The following is a 20970-nucleotide window of genomic DNA, read 5'->3' on the forward strand; positions in this document are numbered from 1 at the left end:
AGTCCTAAGACCAACCACTGAACTGCATGTTAGAGAACGTAGCTGACCAGCTCTGGCAACTCTCTACCCAACGGCGGGTCTCCTGTTCTCAGGCCGGCGATCCAGGCGTCGGCACTGCACTCCAGTATCTCCATCACAGTCATTTATTGCTCATTATGAAAAGGTGGTAATCCTCACTGTTCAAGTTTTGCAGCACTGAGTGTTTCAAATGAGAGTTTTTAATTCTCGGAAGGCAGTGTGGCCTTGGTAATGAGGATACACACACTAGCTTGCACTGTGAGACAGGAGAGCTTGAACACAAGGGGCAGTTGAGACAGCCATTCAGTTGTGCTTCTTAAAGAAGATTCCTATTGGTCCTGAAAGATTTTTCCAGTGATATGGGTCATTCACATTGTTTTCTTTGTTTTGTTCACTGAGGGTTTTTTTGAGTTTATTCTGCTTGGCTGTTTTTGTCTGTGAACAGTGACTATTCTGTTTTTTTTTTTTCCCCAATCATTTAAACCTCTTGCTTTTATTTTGCTTTATTATACTCTTTTTTTTTTTTAAATATTTTATTTATTTATTTATTTGACAGATATAGAGACAGCCAGCGAGAGAGGGAACACAAGCAGGGGGAGTGGGAGAGGAAGAAGCAGGCAGATAGTGGAGGAGCCTGATGTGGGGCTCGATCCCACAACGCCGGGATCACGCCCTGAGCCGAAGGCAGACGCTTAACCGCTGTGCCACCCAGGCGCCCCTGCTTTATTATACTCTTACTCTTTGTATTCGTTTACTGCTGGGGAGATAAATTTTAGTACATTAAAATAATATTATACAAATACTAAAAAATGACATGCTAGACATTGAAGATACAAAGCTGAATAAGACACAGTTCCCAGCATGAAGGAACCCACAGGTTTGGGGGCTGACAGACAGTACAATTACCTAGATACATTTGAAAATATATATGACAGTGTATTTCCAGTTTATTAAGAAAAATGAAACAAACACAGACAGGGAAAAATACCAGAATCACAGACAGCAAAATGTTAACAGATTTGAATTTGAGGTAGTGGAATCTGTCCTGATTTTTATTTCAACCTTCTTGCTTATCTTCATTTTTCCCATATTTTTTTTGTGAAAAGCATGTATTTATTCTAAAATAAGAAAAAGAAAAAACCTCTAAAACTTATCCTGAAATCAGATCTTTCTAGAACTCACAATTTGTCTTTGGTCCCTTGATAGTCACTGCAAGGAGTTAGTCTTCTGGAAGGAAAGAAACCAGAAACCAAAGCTTCCAGCACGTGAGACAGGCCCACAGCAGTGCTAAGAGGGGGCAGTCTGGAGAATATGGTACATCCCAGAGCTCCTGTGATTAATCACTGATTTGCAAAATTGAATGTTAAAGGTGATAAGACATAACTTGCTCTGTCACCTTGGACGATACATTGAGCAAAAGCATGGTAGTGTTCTTGGGGTGCACTGCCCAATATAATGTGAGCCACAAAGGCCAACCACATATAGAATTTTTTAAAAAAAGATTTTATTTATTTATTTGAGGAGAGAACGTACACAAGCGGGGGGAGCAGCAGAGGGAGAGGAAGACACAGGCTCCCCACCGAGCAGGGAGCCCCACTGCAGGGCTTAGTCCCAGGACCCTGAGATCAGGACCTGAGCTGAAGGCAGATGCCCAACTGACTGAGCCACCCAGGTACCCCCCAATTTAAAATTTTCTAGCAGTTACACTGAAAAAAGGAGAAACAGGTGAAGTGAATAACATATTTTATTTAGTTCAATATATACAAAGTATTATCATTTCAACAAGTAATCCACATAAACATATTGCCTAGATATTTGTCTAACATTCTGTTTTTTCATGCTAAGTCTGAAACTGGTGTGTATTTTATACTGACGGCACATCTCAAGTCAGAGTGGTGCTCAGAATTTCCATGTACCAGGCTGTCCTATCGGGCAGCAGAGTTCTAAGAACTAACACGTTGGAACAGACAGAAGAAAATACATAGAATGTGCAAAGTGCTCCAAATTAAAGCAGTTCCATGACTCACATTCAAAACCTGTATTCAGATGTTCGTTCATTTTTGTCCTTAGGCAGGCATTGGTAAATTGCCGCTATTTAAAGTCATCTGGGGCGCCTGGGTGGCTCAGTTGGTTGGGTGTCTGCTTTCGGCTAAGGTCGTGATCCCAGGGTGCCCGGATTGAGCCCCACATCAGGCTCCTTGCTCTGCGGGGAGCCTGCTTCTCCTTCTCCCTCTGCAGCTCCCCCTGCATGTGCTCTCTCTGTCTCACACAAATAAATGGATAAAATCTTAGGGGAAAAAAAGTTATCTGAATTCTTTCTGATAAAGTGCTTCATATTTCATATTCTTTTACCATCTTTTTTCTTCTTATTTGTATTTTCTGTGAATGACAGAAGACTGTCTTCTAACCAGATCATTCATTCACAGGATGGATGTGTTAAGGTTTGAAACAAAAGAGCCGTCGGCCTCTCTGCCCTCGTCACTACCTGCGGGTGGGTCACAACCTGCGGGTGGGCGGGAAGCCATATTTAAATTTCCAAGTCTGTGGTCCTTTTTCCACAACCCTCTCAATCCCTTAATGTTCCAGAGATTACTTTGTGATCCACTGGGGAGAGAAATTCCTGTGTTCACAAAAAAAATCACCTTCAAAATGTTGATAATACACTTTTAAAGCTATTCACGTATGTATATGCTTTAAAAACAGAATGTGTAACAGTAAAAATATAAAATATGTATTTGAAAAGAGATTCAGATACACATATTTGCAGCAAAGGAAATTATTATAAACAAGGTAAAATTCACATCAGGAAGGAAACTCAGATGCACATTTGAAAAGATAGCAAGTCACAGTGTCTTTCAGGGGAAGAAAATGAGGTAAGGAAGTAAAAATTTTTAGTTGGGCTTTAGACTCTGTAACTAGTACAATATTTTCATCATGAGGGACTTTGTTCTCAGGAGTTCTGTATATATCTGTTCGATCAAAGTGGCTAATTGTCGTTAACTAGTCAACTAGGCTCAACTATTCTCTATCTATACTTTCTCTCGGCTAGATTTATAACTACAAGCCTAGTGAGTTATAATCTTCCATTCTGGGTAAAGATGGGCTGTTTAATTGATGTAGCAAAATCTGGGTAGTTATCTAGAAAGAAAAAATTGATTCCATATTCCCCAACATAAAGTAGGATGAATTCCAAATGGTGTTTCCAATTGTGATTCAAAAATTCAAGATTATGAGTTCCTGGGTGGCTCTTGACTTTGGCTCAGATAATGATCTCAGGGTCTTGGGACCAAGCCCCACGATGGGGCTCCGCACTTTCCTTGGGATTTCCCCTCTCCCTCTGGCCCTCCCCCTGCTTGCCCTCTCTCTTTATCTCTCAATATAATGAATAAATAAAATCTTTAAAAAAATCCAGAATTATTTAAAGGAAAATATTGACAAATTTTATTTCAAGAGAGCTTCTGAAAGACTGGTAAGAGTATAGCGAATTTTCCCTTAGTATATTTACCCTTCTACTTTCCATACTTTATGCAATAGATATGTATGATTAGAATAATCATGGAGTGAAACAAAACCAAACCTCCTGTATGACAGAGTAAAACTCCACAGGCAACGTTAAAGAGAAATCTCAGGCTAGGAAAATAGAATTGCTATTCATATGTGATGAGGTTGGGAATATAGGTGAGGTTCAGTGGGGTGGAGTCCGGAGCCGATGACCAAGAAAGAATTCTTGAGACGTCTTTGGTGCAAAACGGTGGTTTATTAAAGCGCCGGAACAGGACCCGTGGGCAGAAAGAGCTGCTGTGGGGTTGGGGGAGGTAAGGAAACAGGGAGGTTGAGAAAGTACTTTCATATGTTAAAGAAGACACACAGGATACCGGAGGCCTTGCCATTGTCAAGTTAAGGTTGTTTTTCCCTCTAGGAAGGCATTAGCATTGAGATAGTTGGGAACTTCCTGGAGGCTGCAGATTATGAGGACATTTAAGTGTATCTACATTCCCTTCCCGAAGCTAGGTTATTGGTAGAAATGCTTCGTTCTTGTAAACTGCTAAGACATTTGTAAACTGAAGGAGACTCAAGTCTTGCAGGATTGTGGTCTCTATAGGTTAACTATTTCTTTGCCCTTTAGGGCAGCCAGGGGTGCCTGAGGAATGTCACCTACATCCCATGGTGGGGGGGTGCAGGGTGTCAGTTTCTGCTTTGTCCTCAGCTTGCCTTCTGTTCCGTCATTAATATCACCAAAAGGATTCCCCGTGTCACTCAGTGTAGGCTTGATCACGGTGTAAGAGAAAACAGCCACAAAATCTCAGTGACTTAACAATAAAAGCTTATTCTTAGCCCATGACATTTTTTCTCTCATTGGTTGGCTGATGGCTTTCCTCCGCAGGCTTCTCAATCTGGGATGTAGGACTATAAAGTAGTGTAGGGGAGGAAAGAAGTCTTTTTCTATTACCCAGTTTAAATTAATTGCCTGGGGCCCTGCAAATTAAACTGACAAAAACCAGATGAACAGGAGGAAACAGAAGTTTACTTGTGCTTGCTGCCTGTGTCACCTACGAGGACTTCATGATGCGTGCGTAAGAGTAGCTCAAACTTGGGCTTATAAGCATCTTAGCAAAGAACAATACATTTGTAGAGTAGTGGCAAAATAAAGGACAAGGGTTTTGGACTTCCAAGGGCAGCGAACTGCGGGAAGGTCAATACATGGGGGAAACCAATGGAGTAAGGCTTGCCTGTGAGAAGCCATCTCAGTACCAACTTTCTATTTCTTTGTGGCCATAAAACCTCCCCAGGAGAGGGAATTCATAACAGTCCTCATTTCTCAGAAATTTTTGCTTTTACTTAGATAAAGGAAGTTCTGGGAAAGCTGCTTTTTTGCGCCTGTTGAGTCTCATTCGCCTTAAACTTAAAATAATCTTTTTGCCAAAGTGACATAGTTTGGGGTAGCATATTTTAGCTTCTACCGAGAATATTGTCAGTTGCTGTTTCGAGGGAAAGACAGCGCTGAAAGAATTATGAAAGTGAGCTCTGAAGAATTAGGCACGTGCCTTTTAAAGTTCAAGTGAGAAGCCACATGCCTTTGGGGTGGAAAAAAAAACGGTCACACCTGACTTCAAGGGAGCAGAAAAACATGTCCAGAACATGTATCCAGAAATGGAGAAGGGACATATTTGGGAAAATACCAATTACTACACTCCTATGCATTTAAAAGGAACCTACAAATCAATTAGAAAAATATAAAAGATTTAGCAGAAAATTTGGCAAAGAATATGAAAAGATGGTTCACAGAAGGGAAATCGAAATGGGTCTTAAGTATACAAAATGTATGAAAAGATGCTGGAACTCATTCATAGGAACGGAATTGCGCATGAAAGCTACTGTATGAGGCAAATTGGTTACGAGTTGGTAATTAATAAAACTGGATATGTGGAAATTCATTACAATATTCTTTTTGTTCTCATATATTTTAAGATGTTCTGCAATAAAAAGGGAAAGGAAAAATTACACCGATTAATTCACAAAAACCCCAGAAAATCTGAATAAATATATATATATGTTAAAGAAACTGAATGAATAAGCAATAACCTTCCAAAACAAAGCATAGAGACCAGATGGGTTCATTGGGGAATATGCCAAACATTTAAGGAAGAAATTATACCAAGTCTCAACAGTCTCTTTCAATAGATAGAACCATTAGGAGTACTTAATCATTTCCTGAGGCCAGCTTTATCCTAACACCAAAACCAAAGAGATTCCCAATAAAGGAAACTAGAGACCGATATCTCTCATGAACATAATGCAAAAACCCTCAAAAAATAGCAAATCAAATCTAACAATGTATTAAAAAAGAATTGTCCATCATGCCCAAATGGGATTTACTGCGGGTATGCGAGGGTAGTGCAACATTTGAAAATCGGTTGATGTAATCCATCACATCAGCGGGCTAAAGAGAAATCGTATGACCGTGTCAGTAAATGGAGAAAACATTGGACAAAATCCAACTCTCATTTATGATAGAAACCCTCAGCAAACTCAGAGTAGAAGGGAATGTCCTCAGCTTGATAAAGACTAGTATCTGCAAAATCCTGCAGCTAACAGCTGATGGCGAGAACGGGAATCTGCTGGCTAAATCAGGAGTAGAGCAAGGATGCCCCCTCTCAACACTCCTTCTCAGTATGGTTGAAAGTACTGGCTGATTGAGGAAGAAAAGAGAGAAATCAAGGGGATGCGGAAAGAAGGAACAGCTGCGTGGGTAGCTCATTACCACCCAGAGCTTGTGGTTTACGTTGTGTTCACTTGGGTGCTGTGCAGTCTCTGGGTTCTGACAGATGTGTCCGGGCTCGGATCCACCATTAACAGGATCACATTTAACCGCTTATTGCCAGCACTAAGTCAGAGTTGCTGTGGGTCCACCCCCTCCCCAGCACCTGGTGCTCTTGGTACTGGGGTTGTCACTGTCCCAATAGGTGGGTCCTTTTATCTCATCATTGTTTAATTTGCATTCCCTGAGGACTTTGGTGTGGCCCATCTTTTCCTCTGCCTAGTTGGCATCTGTGTATCTTCTTTGCCGAGTTTATTTGAAGGTATTTTGTCTGTTCTTTAAATCAGTTGGCTTCTTAGTGAGTTTTGAGAGTTCTTCCCATATTTCAGATGCCATTCTGTTATCAGGTCAGTGCCTTGCACAAACTTCTCGCTCTCCATGGCTTGTCCTACTGTCTTGAGAGTGTCTGTCCCAGAGCAGAAGTTTTAAATTTTAGTGAAGTTCGACCTACCAATGACTTTCTTTATGCATCGTGTGCCCTTGGTGCTGTCGTTTTTACTTTGGAGCGGTCGCTGTTCTCTCCTGTGTGACTTCCGAGGTGAGACACAGGAAACCGGGCCGGTGGCTGCCACGGGGTCCGACGTGGTGACCCTTCTAGCGGATGGCGGACTCGCGGGGCTCGGGCGGGCGGGTGCGGGGTTCCCTCTGCGCAAACCCCTGGGGGCCGGGGCGGGCGGGTGCGGGGTTCCCTCTGCGCGGACTCGCGGGGGCTCGACGGGACGCGAGCAAAGAGAAGCTGGCACGTGGATCAAGCAAAGAGGGAAAGAACCCGGGCTTGTTGAATCCGAGATTCTCCACGAAGCCAGGGTGCACAGGTGCGCGCTCCAGTGTCAGCTGGCGAGGTGTGTGTGGGCCCAGCCGTTGCCTCGGGAGCAGGATCACGGCAGGATTTGCGCGCGTTGGTCTATCTCAGGTTTTTCTCTGAGCGGAGTCAAGTTGGGGGCGGCAGGTCCCAGATTCGGTCCCCCTTTCAGCCGACTCAGCGGCGAGGAGCTGGGGCGGCGTTTTCTGTGAGCCTGTGGCTGGCCGGAGCTGGTTCCGCGATCTGGACGGCCCGTGCGCGCCTGTGCCGGATGCTGCGTGTGGCCGGGGCGGAGACGGGCGGTGCGCGGCTCCGGGGTCGGCGTCCGCTCGCGCTGGCAGCGAGGCTGCAGGTGGGAGCCTCCCTCCCGGACCGCACGCTCGGGGTGGGGACCGAACAGCGCCGAATAATTCTGCGCTTTTAACAGGACAGGAATGCTGCCCGGCCGCTGTTCCCCGCCAGGGGATGTAGCTCAGTGGTAGAGCGCATGCTTCGCATGTATGAGGCCCCGGGTTCGATCCCCGGCATCTCCACTCAGCTTTTTATTCCGGTTCTTAACTAGTCCAGCCTCTGCTCTAGAATTTCCAGATGAAACATTTTAGTCCCTTCTCATCTTTAACCGTTATCATTCCCTTTAGGTACAGCTCTTTCCCGTCTGTGTTTATTTCTCTGACATTTGATTAAGCACCGCATATTCCCTGCTTTCTGGAAATTTCCCTGGGGTGTTTTATTACGCAGTGAGAAGTACAAAGTCAGAGGGACAGTTCGAAAGAAATTCATCCTATGAAAGCATCGAGGAAGAGGGGATACAGCTGCACGTCATGAGGTCCCATCCATTCTCACGTTACACTGGAAAATTATCAGAAGTAACATATCTTTCAGTAATTTTTAAAGGGACGGGTAAGGTAGGATTTTGGTATTGAGGTGGGAGTTGCGTATCAATATTCAAGAGTCCACCCTAAGACCATTCGAGGAATTTCTTCATAGGCCACAGTCACTAACCTAGTTACCATTTTATTTCTCACTGCCTCTTTGGCTTTACTTAAGGATTCTGTGCAGGAGAGCTGGTCTTGGGCCAGTGCAGGAGGCTTGGGAAAATAGTTAAGGTTAGAAATAGCTCGTAGAAATGGAAGGCAGAGTTGGTTAGAAACTGGCAGGAGATTGCCTGACAGCACCGGAGGTCAAAGTGAGGCCCCGTTCTGGCCATCTCTCAGCAGATGGGGTTTTAGGCTTATGTGATTTCCGATTGCATTTACATTGATTCCTTGATTCAACTGAGTGCTTTGAAATATTGATAATGTAACAATAATTTACTGTTTCCATTCACATTAAAAAATACAGTAAAATGGTAGCATGTATTTGCCCTTACTAGAAGGAAATCCAATAATTTACTTCATAACCCTCCGTCGGGTGCTTTTTCTATATTGCTGTGTAGCTGTGCTGAATCGGGAGGCAACAGCGGAAAGGAGGGGAGAGGATTTATAAACCATATTGCAACTCTGTCATAATTCGCATGTTGGAGGTTTGTGGGAGATACTGGGTAGGATCAATTCTGAGGAGGTAGGTCAGGAAAATCTTCCCAAAAGAAGATACTAGTGATGTGCATTAAAGAATAAGTGGGAGTTTGCAGCTGGAAGTGAGGGTCGTAGTGTGATTCTAGTCGTAATAAATGCACATGGCATGAAGACAGGACACACAGTGCTGGACAGTTTGGGTGGTTACATATGGCCGGATCACAGGGTGCTCTAGGGAAATGTAGGACTATATGGCCCGTCAGCGGTTTTGGACTCTATCAGTCAGTGTTCTTGGTTGCAAAAAGCAAACACTGAATTTGGTTAACTTAAGTGGAAAAGAATATCTGCTTGGCCAGGTTTCGATCAATGCCCGTAACCTTGAAAGCAAGCATCTGACTCAAACTGTCAGAGTCCCTAAACATCATAAAGGAGTGCAGACACACACGTTTCCGATGACAATGTCCCTGTGTGTGCCTTCCCGGGGGACCCAGTCGGCAGTGAGGAGACAAAGAAGCATTTTAAAGAAGACGTTGCCACCATCAGGTCATTCTGTAAACAATGTGAAAAAATGGATTAGGACTGGTGGTGAAAGAGAAAACTAGATTCATTCAGTCATGACTGCAGGAGTCAGAAGAGCTGTGGTGGGGACCTCCACCAAGGAGTAAGCCTCAGGACATCAAGACTTGTGCCAAGACCGTTCCTTAGAACCCCAGAGTGAGAGTCTGGGGCTTGTGTGCTCCCAGGGACCTGCACAGTAGGCAGGCTCATTGTTTTCAAAGAGATTGAGGTTCGGCAGGGGATCCATCTCTGGGATGAAGCTAAATTCTGAGAGCCTTGCTCGTTTCAATCTCTTAATTTCTTAATCACTCCTCACCCATTTTTCCACTTCCAGTGGGATCTTTCGGACTATGGAGAGTGGTTAATTTATTTGGAAACCATTTGGCCGGCTAAACCCTCTGTCTCTCTCTCTCTCTTGCTGTCCCAGTTCACCACTGCAGACATGAGCCCGCCAATTCTCTACCCTCTCTGGTACTTTCCAGGATGTACATACCCTCTGTCCTTCCATTTTAATGACTTAAACATGCAGTCCTTCTCACCTGAATACTTCAGCTCCACTCTTTGTAACTCATATTTCCATGTTTAACAACCCACCTAGACACACACTCCTGCTTTAACTTCAACCGGCTCTTCCTAGTGAGATGGCTATTTCAAGTAGAATCAGCACGCTCTTCAATCTCAAATCAGGAGACGGGTTGGCACCTTCCCGAGACCTCATTCCAATTTCCAAACCATTAAATTTCGTTCTTTTTATTTTTTTAAAGATTTTTATTTATTTATTTGACAGAGAGAGACAGCCAGCGAGAGAGGGAACACAAGCAGGGGGAGTGGGAGAGGAAGAAGCAGGCTCCCAGCAGAGCAGGGAGCCTGATGTGGGGCTCGATCCCAGGACCCTGGGATCACACCCTGAGCCGAAGGCAGACGCTTAACGACTGAGCCGCCCAGGCGCCCCCCAAACCATTAAATTTCTATCTGCATTAAAAAACACAAAACTCTGTCCCTTGGAAGCTGTGGTCTGTACAATTATGTCACATTTCTCATCGAGAAGATTCTTCCTAGATGAATGGAGACTGGTGCCTCGCTTCTTCCACTTGGTTTGGTGACGTCAGCACCTGTGAAGACAGGTCACCCAGGACCTTAGCTTCTGGCTCCCCAGTCTCTGATTTCCCAAAGACCTTTACTTCCCACTCTGCTTCAGCCACTCACATCCATGACCATGCTCTCCATATTAACACGAATCCCTGTTATACTAAAATACTAAGTCTGTGTGGTATACAGTGATTAAAAAAATATTTAAATTTAAATTTAATTTAGTTAACATTGTATTAGTTTCAAGGGCAGAATTTAGTGATTCATCAGTTGCATATAATACCTGGTGCTCATCACATCATGCCCTCCTTAATGCCCATCACCCTGTTACCCCTCCCCCGCCCCAACCTCCCCTCCAGCAACCCTGTTCGTTTCCTAGAGTTAAGAGTCGCTTATGGTTTGTCTCCCTTTCTGGTTTCATCTCATTTGTCTTTCTCTTCCCCTGTTTTCATGTGTTTTGTTTCTTAAATTCTGCATATGAGTGAGATCATATGGTATTTGTCTTTATATGACTGACTGACTTTGCTCCCTTTTTCCCTTGTAAGGACCCTTGTGATTACACTTGGCTCACGTGAATAATCCAGAATAATCTCTCCATGTCAAGATTTTCAAATTCGTCAAACTTCTAAGTCCCATTTACCGTGTAAGGTAACATTCTCAGGACTGGGAATTAGGACACGTGTGTCGTTGGGGGCCATTATTCTATGTACCACACTAGCCTGCAGTCTAATTCTAATCTATCTCTCCTGGTTATTTCATCCAGGTACTTCCACAACTTCTCTTTTTCTACTGAACTGAAACTCCCAGTTCCTTAACATTTTGTTCTCCCTGTGAATCTTCAGTTCCTGCATGTTGCTCTTTTCATATTGCTGTAGACTGAATGTGACCTCCCTACATTCATAGATTGAAACCTAGTCCTTAGTGTGATAGTATTTGCAGGTGGGCCTTTGGGAGGTGGTGAGGTCATGAGGGTGGGATCTTCATGGTAGGATTAGTGCCCTTATAAAGGAGAATTCAGGGGCACCTGGGTGGCTCGCTTGAGCATCTGACTCTTGTTTTTTTTTTTTTTTTTTTTTTAAAGATTCCATTTCTTTATTCGACAGAGATAGAGACAGCCAGCGAGAGAGGGAACACAAGCAGGGGGAGTGGGAGAGGAAGAAGCAGGCTCATAGTGGAGGAGCCCGACGTGGGGCTCGATCCCATAAAGCCGGGATCACGCCCTGAGCCGAAGGCAGACGCTTAACCGCTGTGCCACCCAGGCGCCCCTGACTCTCTTGGTTTTGGCTCAGGTCATGATCTCAGGGTTGTGAGATCAGGCTCCCTGCTTGGTGGGGAGTCTGCTTGTCTCCCTCTCCCCCTGCACCCCCCAACCTCTCTCTCTCTCATGTGCTCTCTCTCAAATAAAAATGAATAAATCTTAAAAAAATAAATAAAGGAGACCTCAGAGAGCTCTCTTGCCCCTTCCACCCTGTTAGGACACACACGACTCAGGAAGCACGTTCTCACCAGACACCAAATCTGCCTGTGTGTTGACTGGACTCCCAGCCTCTGGGACAGTGAGAAATACATTTCTGTGGTTTATAGTCGTCCAGTGGTGCTGGAGCCATTGTGTCCTGCAGTCACAGGGACCCTGCTCTCTCAATTATTCTTACTTCCACCTCTCCCTCTCTCACGACTTCTTATTATTACCTACAGTGGCTCAGGTTTCTCCCCTGGCTGCATGTTGTCTTATGGTCACCACTCTCTTCCTCCCCTCCAGATCCCAGCCATATTTCTCACAATGCCTATTTCTACCCTGTGTCTCCATTCCTCATCTCACCCTCCCTTCTCTACTCTCGGAATGTGGCCTTGAATCCTAGAGCTCTAGTGGATTGGTTATCAGAGTCACCAGTGACTCCTTTGTCTCTAAATCTAATGCACATACTTTGGTAAATGTTGGTGTGTTTCAGAGTTCAGACCTTAGATGATTTTCTTCATATCCCACACGTTCTTCCTAAGCCGTCTTGTGTCCTAAACTGCTCTAAATGCACTCTACAAGCGGATACTTCTCAAAACACATCTTCGGTCCCTTACAAGAGTCAGAGGCACGTAGCCTATGGCTTTTCTCCACCTTGCTGTTCCATGGGTGCCTTGCCCTGCTCCCCCCCCGCCCCCCCACCTGCACATAGCTAACCAATCACCCAGGACTCTCAGTGCTAGTCTCCATTACCTGTCAAAAGCATACACTACTTTCCTACTCATTCACTGTAGTACGCATCTCCAGCCATTCTTCAAACTCATAAATGCCCGTAAGTCAACTTCCCTTCTCTCCTTGCATTGCACGTGCTGGCAAGGTCCTTAGTCAAGGTGGAAACTAACTGTGCCGATGCCTGGGAAGCCCAGATTTTCCAAAGAACAACACTCAACTGTGCTCATTGGATTCATTTTAAATTCAGAGTAACAAATATTAAATGGGTAGACTGTGCTGCCTGGAAATCCCAATATTGTTCCCTAGTGATTTGCTTTCCCTGTCTTAATAATCATGGCTGTTCATTCTGGCATAATAAGAAATACATTTTGTCTTTGTCCCAGATTCCTAGCAGAGAGCTCCTAAAACCCGGGTGCTTTCCTCAATGACCGGGGTACTTCTGTTACGGTAAGGAGCTCTTTTTGACCTCACCTGAATTTATGCTAATGAGACGACTTAGGGTGGGACCCGCTAGGTAGCCTTCGATGGGCTGATCACAGGAAGACCCAGCGGGTACAGTGTGGCAACTTCCAGCCTCAGCCACCGGCCTCTGGGAAGTGAGGGTCTAAAGACGAAGCTGCACAAAACTCTGGAGCAACAGGGTTTGCTGACTGTCCCTGCTGGTGAAGCACCTACACGCTGGAGGGCCGTGCACCCAGGTCCACATGGACAGAAGCTCTCGTGCTCGGGACCCTTGAAGATCTCACCATGTCTGTCTCCGTGTGACTGTTAGTCTGTGTCTTGTAGTGTACCCTTTTTAATAACGCAGTCAGGGAGGTACCCTGGTGTCAGTGACCTGGTTGGTAGAGGTCTGTGAGCTGCTTCAGCAGATTAATTGGCTCTGAGGAGGCAGTCGTGTGAACCTCCGTTTATATCCAGCCAGGGAGAGGCAGAGGTAATCCACATCAGACTTGTGATCTCACTTGAAACTGGGCTTGTCTCTTGGGGGGCATCAAGCCGAAAGACACCCCAAGCCAAGGAATAGGAGCAGGGACGGTTTTATTTGCACAAGTAAAGAACACCAGGGATGTTTCCCAGAGCAGTGTCTCCTCAACAACAAAACTGGGAGCTTTAACCTAAGAGTGCGGCATACTCGCCAAGGGCTTTTGCAGTGGGAATTCAGCGTGAACTGGGGCAAAGGTCGCCTCCAGGTGAGAGTCCAGGTCGAAGTCCCTGGGCCAGCAGGGGTCGCACCATCAGTTCTCTGGAGCTGACCTAGTGTGTCTGAGGCTCATAGGGGATTAGGTCCGGCAAAGGTGACTTTGGGCCGTCTCTACTTCCGAATCAGCCCTGGGAGTTTTCGCCGCGTGGGACAGGGTTGGGTGATCTCCTGGTCTGAGAGTGGCAGTTCTTACGTTCTTCTGTTTCCTGAGAACTATCCGCTGCTGAGGCCTATTCCTCTTCAATTGCTATGTATCTCAGGAAGTTCTGCAAGTAATGTTTTTTGGGCAAGTAGTGTGGGTCAGGCATAGATCACAAAAGTTATGATTCACATGAAACTGTCAGGTATTTATTGTGTACAGTGTGCGTGATTTGATACACATACACGCTGGGAAGGGTTTCCCCATCTAGTTAATTAATACATCCATCACCTTCTTTTTATGTGTGTATTTATTTTAGAAAGAGAGCGAGAGTGCACACGCAGGGGGAGGGGAATAGGAATAGGGAGAGGGAGAGAATCTCCAGCAGACCCCCCATGAGCAGGGAGCTCACTCTCACAACCCTGAGACCCTGATCTGAGCCAAAATCAAGAGTCGGACACTTCACTCACTGAGCCACCCAGGCGCCCCATCCATCATTTTCTTTGTCGTGTGTGTGAGAACATGGAGGCTCTCCTCTCAGCAGATTCCGGTTACACAATCCAGTGTTACCAGCTCCAGTCCCCGTGTTTTACGGGAGATCCTTGGACCCTACTCATCTTCAAGGTGAACGAGGGGAACATTTGTACCCTTTTGTCAGCCTCTGTTTCCCCCACTTTCCTGCCTTCTGCTCTGTTTTTATGAGTTTGACGCCCCCATTCCCCATAGAAGTGCTACCACGCAGCATTGGTCTTCCTCTGAGACTTACTTCACGTACATAACGCCCCGAGGGGCCATGAATGGGGTCATTACTGGCAGCATTTCCTTCCCTCTCAGGGCCGGGTAATCCTGCATTGAATACGTGGACCACATCTTCATCCCTTCCTCCGTGGATGGCCACTTTGGTTGTTTCCGTGTATTGCTACTGCGATTAATGCTACAGTGGACATGGGAGTATAGATATCTCCTTGATACCTGTTCTGATTTCCTTTGAATATTAAAAGGTGGTTCTCGTCACCAAATTACACTGTGTGTGTGCAGGGAATTTCCCACACCAGTAAGCAATGCTCTGTGTCTCAGCTGAGCGTCCTGTCATTCGGCTGAATTCTGACACTGTCTACCGGGAGACAGAATCAGATCCCACAGGTAAAAGGCTCGTTCCAGCAAAGAACTGTTTTCCCCTCCCACTCGCTGTGCCTGCCTCAGACACCAGCGCATGTCCGAGTTGTTACCTGCGCTCTCACTGACTGGCTAGAAATAGAGGTTTCCATGACCCTCTCTCCTTGGGTTTGATTAATTTGCTGGAACAGCTCACATTATTCAGAGAAACATTTTACTTACTAGATTAAAAGGATGTAACTCAGAAACAGCCAGACGGAAGAGATGCTCAGGAAAAGGGCGTGGAGTTTCCATGCTCTCCAGGTGCACCACTCACACCACATCTCCACGTGGTCACAAACTCAGAAGTGCTCCAAATCATCGTCTTCGGGGGTTTTGTGCAGGGAAGTCTCCATGCCTAGGCATGACTACGTACAGCGGTTGGCGATTGATTGAACTCCCAGCCCTTCTCCCCGGCTTGAAGGTGAGAGAGGTAGGACTGGAAGTTCCAGCCTTTAATCTCCGGACAACCAGCCCACAACTTAGGTGCAGTCACTATGAACATAACCAAAGACACCTTCGTTGCTGTAATGATTTAGGAAATTTGATGGATTTTAGGAGCTCTGTGCAAGCAACAGGATGAAAATGAAATACGTATTTCCTATTATAAATCACAACATCACAGATAGACATGATGTGGGAAACAAAAGCAAAAGAAAAATTTCCTTACTACTTACAACCCATTCACAAGTCCTTAAAGGCAGAGTGTGACCTTCCTCTGGGAGCTCAGCTGCCTGGATGCTGACGCTTTGCTGAGGGCAAAAGGCAACCTCAGCCCGACCCCCGGACCCTGTGAGTCTCCTTTAACATATAGAATTACCTTTGGAAATTCCTTTATTTCTACCCCCAAGATACATGCTGGCAATCATCCCCCAAGCATATGACCCACCCATCCACATCTGAGGGGTCTCAGGACTGAGTTCTTACTAAGCAGTAATAAACGACCTTTCCTAACAACAGCTGCCCCCTCAGGGTCCTGGGAGGCTTGTGCTGTCCCTGCCCCTCCCAGCTTGAAAGCATATAATGGGCCACTCCTTGTGACCCCGTGCAGCTCTTTCTGCCCACGGGTCCTGTCCCCGTGCTTTAATAAAACCACCTTCTTGCACCAAAGACGTCCCAAGAATTCTTTCTTGGCCGTTGGGTTCTAACCCTAAAACATCCTTCCCACGTCAGCACACACCCAGAAGTAGAATTGCTGGATCACATAGCAGTTGTTTTTAGTTTTTGAGGAACCACTTTACTGTGTTCCCTAGTGGCTGCACAAGGGTTCCCTTTTCTCCGCATCCTCACCTGCGATGTTGTCATTTGGCTGACAGCCATTGGAACAGGTGTGAGGTGAGATCTCATTGTGGTTTTTATTTCTGTTTCTCTGATGATGAGTGATGTCGAACACTTTTTCATGAACCTGTGGCCATTTGTGTATCTTCTTTGGAAAAATGTCTGTTTAGTTCCTCTGCCCATTTTTAAATGGGATTATTTGTTCAATTTTGCTATTGAGTTGTATGAGATCTTTATATATTTTGGATATTAACCCCTTATCAGCTAACTAACCAGATATATGATTTGCAGATATTTTTTCCCATTTCAGTAGGCCGCCTTTTCATTTTGTTGATGATTTTCTTTGCTGTGCAGAAGTGAAGCTTCTTGGTTTGATGTAGTCCTGCTTATCTATTTTTGTTTTTATTGTTTCTGCTTTTGTTGTCAAATCCAAAAAATCATTTCTGAGACCGATATCAAGGAGCTTACCCTCTACATTTTCTTCTAGGAGTTTTATGGTTTCAAGTCTTCTGTCCAAGTGTTTAGCCCAACTTGAGTTAATTTTTGTGTGCAATATGAGATAGGAGTCCAGTTTCATTCCTGTGCATGTGCTGTCCGGTTTTGCCAGCAGCATTTACTGAAGGGGCTGTCCTTTCCCCATTGTATATTCTGGGCTCCTCTGTCATAAATTAATTGGCCACATATGCATGGGTTCATTTCTGAGCTCTGTTGTGTGCCATTGATCTCTGTGTCTGTTGTTATGCCAGTACCATGCTGTTTTGATTACTCTAGCCTTACGATACAGTTTAAAGTCAGGAAGTGTGAAGCTTCCAGCTTTGGTCTTCTTTCTCAGGATCATTGTGGCTCTTCAGCTTCTTTTGTGGTTCCATATAAATTTTAGGACTTTTTTTCCTATTACTATAAAATATGCCATTGAAATTTTGATAGGAATTGCACTGAATCTGTAAATTGTTTTGGGTAGTATGGGTACATTTTTAACAATATTAATTCTTCCGATCCATGAACATGGATATATCTTTCCATTTTCTTAATGTCTTCTTCAATTTCTTTCATCAATGTCTTTCATCAATGTCTTACAGTTTTTGGTGTATAGATCTTCACTTCCTTGGTTAAATTTCTTTCTAGGTATTTTTTTTTTTTCTTTTCGATGCAACTATAAATGGGTTTGTTTTCTTTCTTTTTTTAATTTTTTAAAAAAAATTTTAAAGTTCTTACTTAAATTCCAGTTAGTTAACATACAGTGTCATGTTAGATTCAGGTATACAATTTAGTCATTCATCACTTACAGCACCCAGTGCTCATCACAAGTGCGCTCCTTAGTCCCCATCACCCATCTAGCCCATCCCCCACCCACCTCCCCTCTGATGACCATCAGTGTGTTCTCTATAGTTAAGAGTCTGTTTTATGGTTTGTTTCTCTCTCCTTTTAACCCCTTTGTTCATTTGTTTTGTTTCTTAAATTCCACATATGAGTGAAATCATATGGTATTTGTCTCTCTCTGAATGACTTATTTCACTTGGCATACTACTTTAGTTCTATCCATGTCTTTTCAGATGGCAAGAGTTCATTCTTTTTTTGTCTGAGTAATATTCCATTCTGTATATATACCACATCTTCTTTAAAATGGGATTGTTTTCTTAATTTTTCTCAGATAGTTCGTTATGAGTGTATAGAAACAACTGATTTTCGTATATTGATTTTGTATCCTGCAACTTGTTTATTAGTTTCCAGTTTTTGGTGGAGTCTTCAGGGTTTTCTATATACATACTATCACGGCATCTGCAAATAGTGACGGTTTTACTTCGTTTCCATTTGGTGAGCCTTTTCTTTCTTTCTCTTGCCCAGTTGCCCAGCGAGGACTTGCAGTCCACGTTGAGTAGAAGTCAAGAGTGCGCTCCCTCCCTTTATTACCTGTCTGTCTTTTCAGCCTTGGGGGCAGCAGTTTGGGCTGTGTCCTCACCCCTCTCACAGATCCAGAAGAGTTGTTGATTTTTCAGTCTGTTTTGCTTTTTACTTGTTATCAGGATGGAGTGGTGACTTCCAAATTCCCTATATATGGAATCAGAAACTGGAAATCTGTTCCAGTTTTTTATTTGTGTTTTTGCCTCTGTGTTCATTAGTGAAATTGTCCTATAATTTTTCTTCCTTAAGTTTTCTTCATTGGCTTTTGGTAGCACTATTATGCTTGTATCTTCAAATAAGCTTTTCTGTTTTCTGGAGTATTTTGTATAACATAGAGGTTATCACTTCCTGTAAGATTTCATACAACATGCCGTAAAATTGTCTCAGACTGGAAATTATATTTTATGGAAATTTTGCTTGAATTCTTGATTCAGTCTTTAAAATGCCTGTATATTGAATTAGGTTACAATTACTCTTTGGTAATTTATGCATTTTTACAAATTTTCCATTTCTTCTATTGGAATTGAGAGGGTTGACAGCAAATTTCATGGTTTCTTCCATTTAAAGTCTCCTAAGTGGCCCCTGAAAGTACTCTGTTTATTCATGTTTACAAGCGTCTCTGTCTCTATCCATTCACTCATTCACTCTTTTTAAAAAATGCTTCAAGTATTTACTCATGCCACGTACTGTAGTCCGCACTGAGGTACAATTAGGGATAACACAGTCTCTTGGCTAACCTTCAGAAGGCCCAGTGAGATCCTTGCCTCCCCATTACACACCCTTGGGCAGTTCCCTCCCACTTAAATCAGTCGGGGAGACAGAGGTGAGGAGGGACCGAGGCCTCCTCCCAGCATCTTGAATGCAGATCCTGCAGACAGAGTCACACCTCAGAGGCTGCCTGCCCTGTAGACGCCTGAGTTCTGCTTCACAGGACACCTGGGGCCAGAACCCAGCCAAGCCGCTCTGGAGTTCCTGACCCACACAGTCTGCAAGATAATACACATTTATGTTCTTAACCCATTAAATTTTGGAGTATTACTCAGCAATAGATAACTAATATTCACAGCAAGCCTTCAAGAAAAGTTTCTCTTTGGTAAATAGTCATTATTTACAAAAATAATTTTTATCTGTTTCTCTCAAGATACCAGACTATTATCAGAAACCATATTCCTTGAAAATCGAATTGGAAGGCTAAATGAAGACGTGCGGTTGTCTTCTCCCGTTTCCCTTTTTATCCTGACAAGAACCTGAAGTCTTTGGGCGGACTGGCATACCCTCCATTAAAGCGGTCACTGGCAGAAAGAAAGGGTCAGGCCCTAATTACTTTAGACAACTCAGATTGCCGCAAACGGTGTGGGCCCACCATCCCTGCTGCGGGAACGGAGTTCAGGCGGTCTTGGCAAGGTGAAAGCATGAGGAATGCTGGGGTGCTGCGGTCGCGCCGGCTTCTGCGGCGGGGTCTCCTCGGGGCCCCCAGCCCCCCAGAGCAGCCGCCCTGAGCCGCCCTCCGCGCCTGTGCAAGCACAGCCTCAGCTTCCCCTCTTTGCTCCTGGGCACCCCGTCCGTTCTAGCAGACACAGGGCACCGTGCCCGGGCACGCCCCTGAACGCCAGGCAGGCGTAAAACCTCGGGTTGCACCCTTGGGGAGGGAGGGTCCGGGATGGCGGGAGAACCGCTCCCTCTGCAGCAAATAAAGCGGCGGGGAAGCAGGTGTTTCACCCCAATCTTACAAGTAACGCGTTTCTCAGCTCTTTCCGGGCCCTTTGTTCCGAAGCATCAGAGCGGGATCCGAGGGTTTATACTGTCCAGGTTTGATTTGCATTTTTGGATAAAATGAGGGTCAGAAGGCCGCAGGCAGCAATCCAGCCTCTCTCCCCTTCAGCCCTCCAAGTCGTTTGCAGTGGAAGGTTATTCTTTAACAGAATTCCCTCCACCGGCTCCTTGTTTTCTGAGAAAAGGCGCACGGCGGTTTCTGGAGCCCGGGAACAGGGTGCAGCCAGGCGGAGGAGAGCTGGCGGACTGTGGTGGCCCCGGTTAAAGACGGTCATTGCCAAAGCGTTTTTCTCTTTCCTGGAAGCATCTTTCCTTTGACCCACAGGCCTTTGGAAACACAGAAAAGCGCTCAGACACTGAGGACACGTGTGGGCGAGTTTCTTGCCGAGATTCGCCCCCCAGCGTGTTCTCCTCGGGTCCTGAGTGTCGGCAGTTTGCGGGTCACAGTTCCTTGCCAGTGGATTTCTATGGAGGAAAGTGGTGAAAATTCGAGTTCCCTTTACGGAAGAACAAGGCAGATTTTTGTGAACTGTTAAGAGGGATAAATTTGCCTCATTTCGTGAAGTCAGTTTAAAAAGCACCGTGTGCGTGTAGTGGGGATGTAGCTCAGTGGTAGAGCGCATGCTTAGCATGCATGAGGTCCCGGGTTCGATCCCCAGCATCTCCATTCCTTTTGTCCCCTTGCTGGGAAGTAGCTTTCTTGTTCCGGCCTCAGCCGGTTCCCGCAGGATCCCAGGAATGGTCGTCTTGCTCCCCAACGCTCGCGGTCGGCTGGGGTGGCTGGGGTGTGCGCGTAACCTTTCCGCTGCAAACTGCACCCGCCTCGCGCCCGCAGCCCCTGCCTGCGCCCGCCCACCAAGCGAGTCCGGAGCGGCCCTGGTCCCTCCTGGGTCCAGAAAAAAGCACTACTGACGTTCATCCGTGTAAACTCTGAACTAGAAGGTTTGGGGACCAGTTCGTGTCTTCGCTTCGTTTCGGGGCCGGGGCGCGCGAGCCCACCTGAGGTTTCCACGTTGAGGCTCGCGCGGGAGACG

At 45.3% G+C, this 20970-nt stretch overlaps 1 long non-coding RNA gene and 2 other non-coding genes across 4 annotated transcripts in view; all 3 read left to right on the forward strand.

Moving 5' to 3' along the window:
• LOC123000493 (uncharacterized) overlaps nucleotides 1-20970 on the forward strand; it is a 73813-nt gene that overhangs the window by 6088 nt on the left and 46755 nt on the right. The window lies entirely within an intron of this gene.
• TRNAA-CGC (transfer RNA alanine (anticodon CGC)) lies at nucleotides 7601-7672 on the forward strand. The gene has a single exon. It is a non-coding gene; the product is annotated as a tRNA-Ala (tRNA).
• On the forward strand, nucleotides 20532-20603 carry TRNAA-AGC (transfer RNA alanine (anticodon AGC)). The gene has a single exon. It is a non-coding gene; the product is annotated as a tRNA-Ala (tRNA).

The sequence above is a fragment of the Ursus arctos genome, unplaced genomic scaffold (assembly GCF_023065955.2).
Source record: "Ursus arctos isolate Adak ecotype North America unplaced genomic scaffold, UrsArc2.0 scaffold_31, whole genome shotgun sequence".
NCBI lineage: Eukaryota > Metazoa > Chordata > Mammalia > Carnivora > Ursidae > Ursus > Ursus arctos.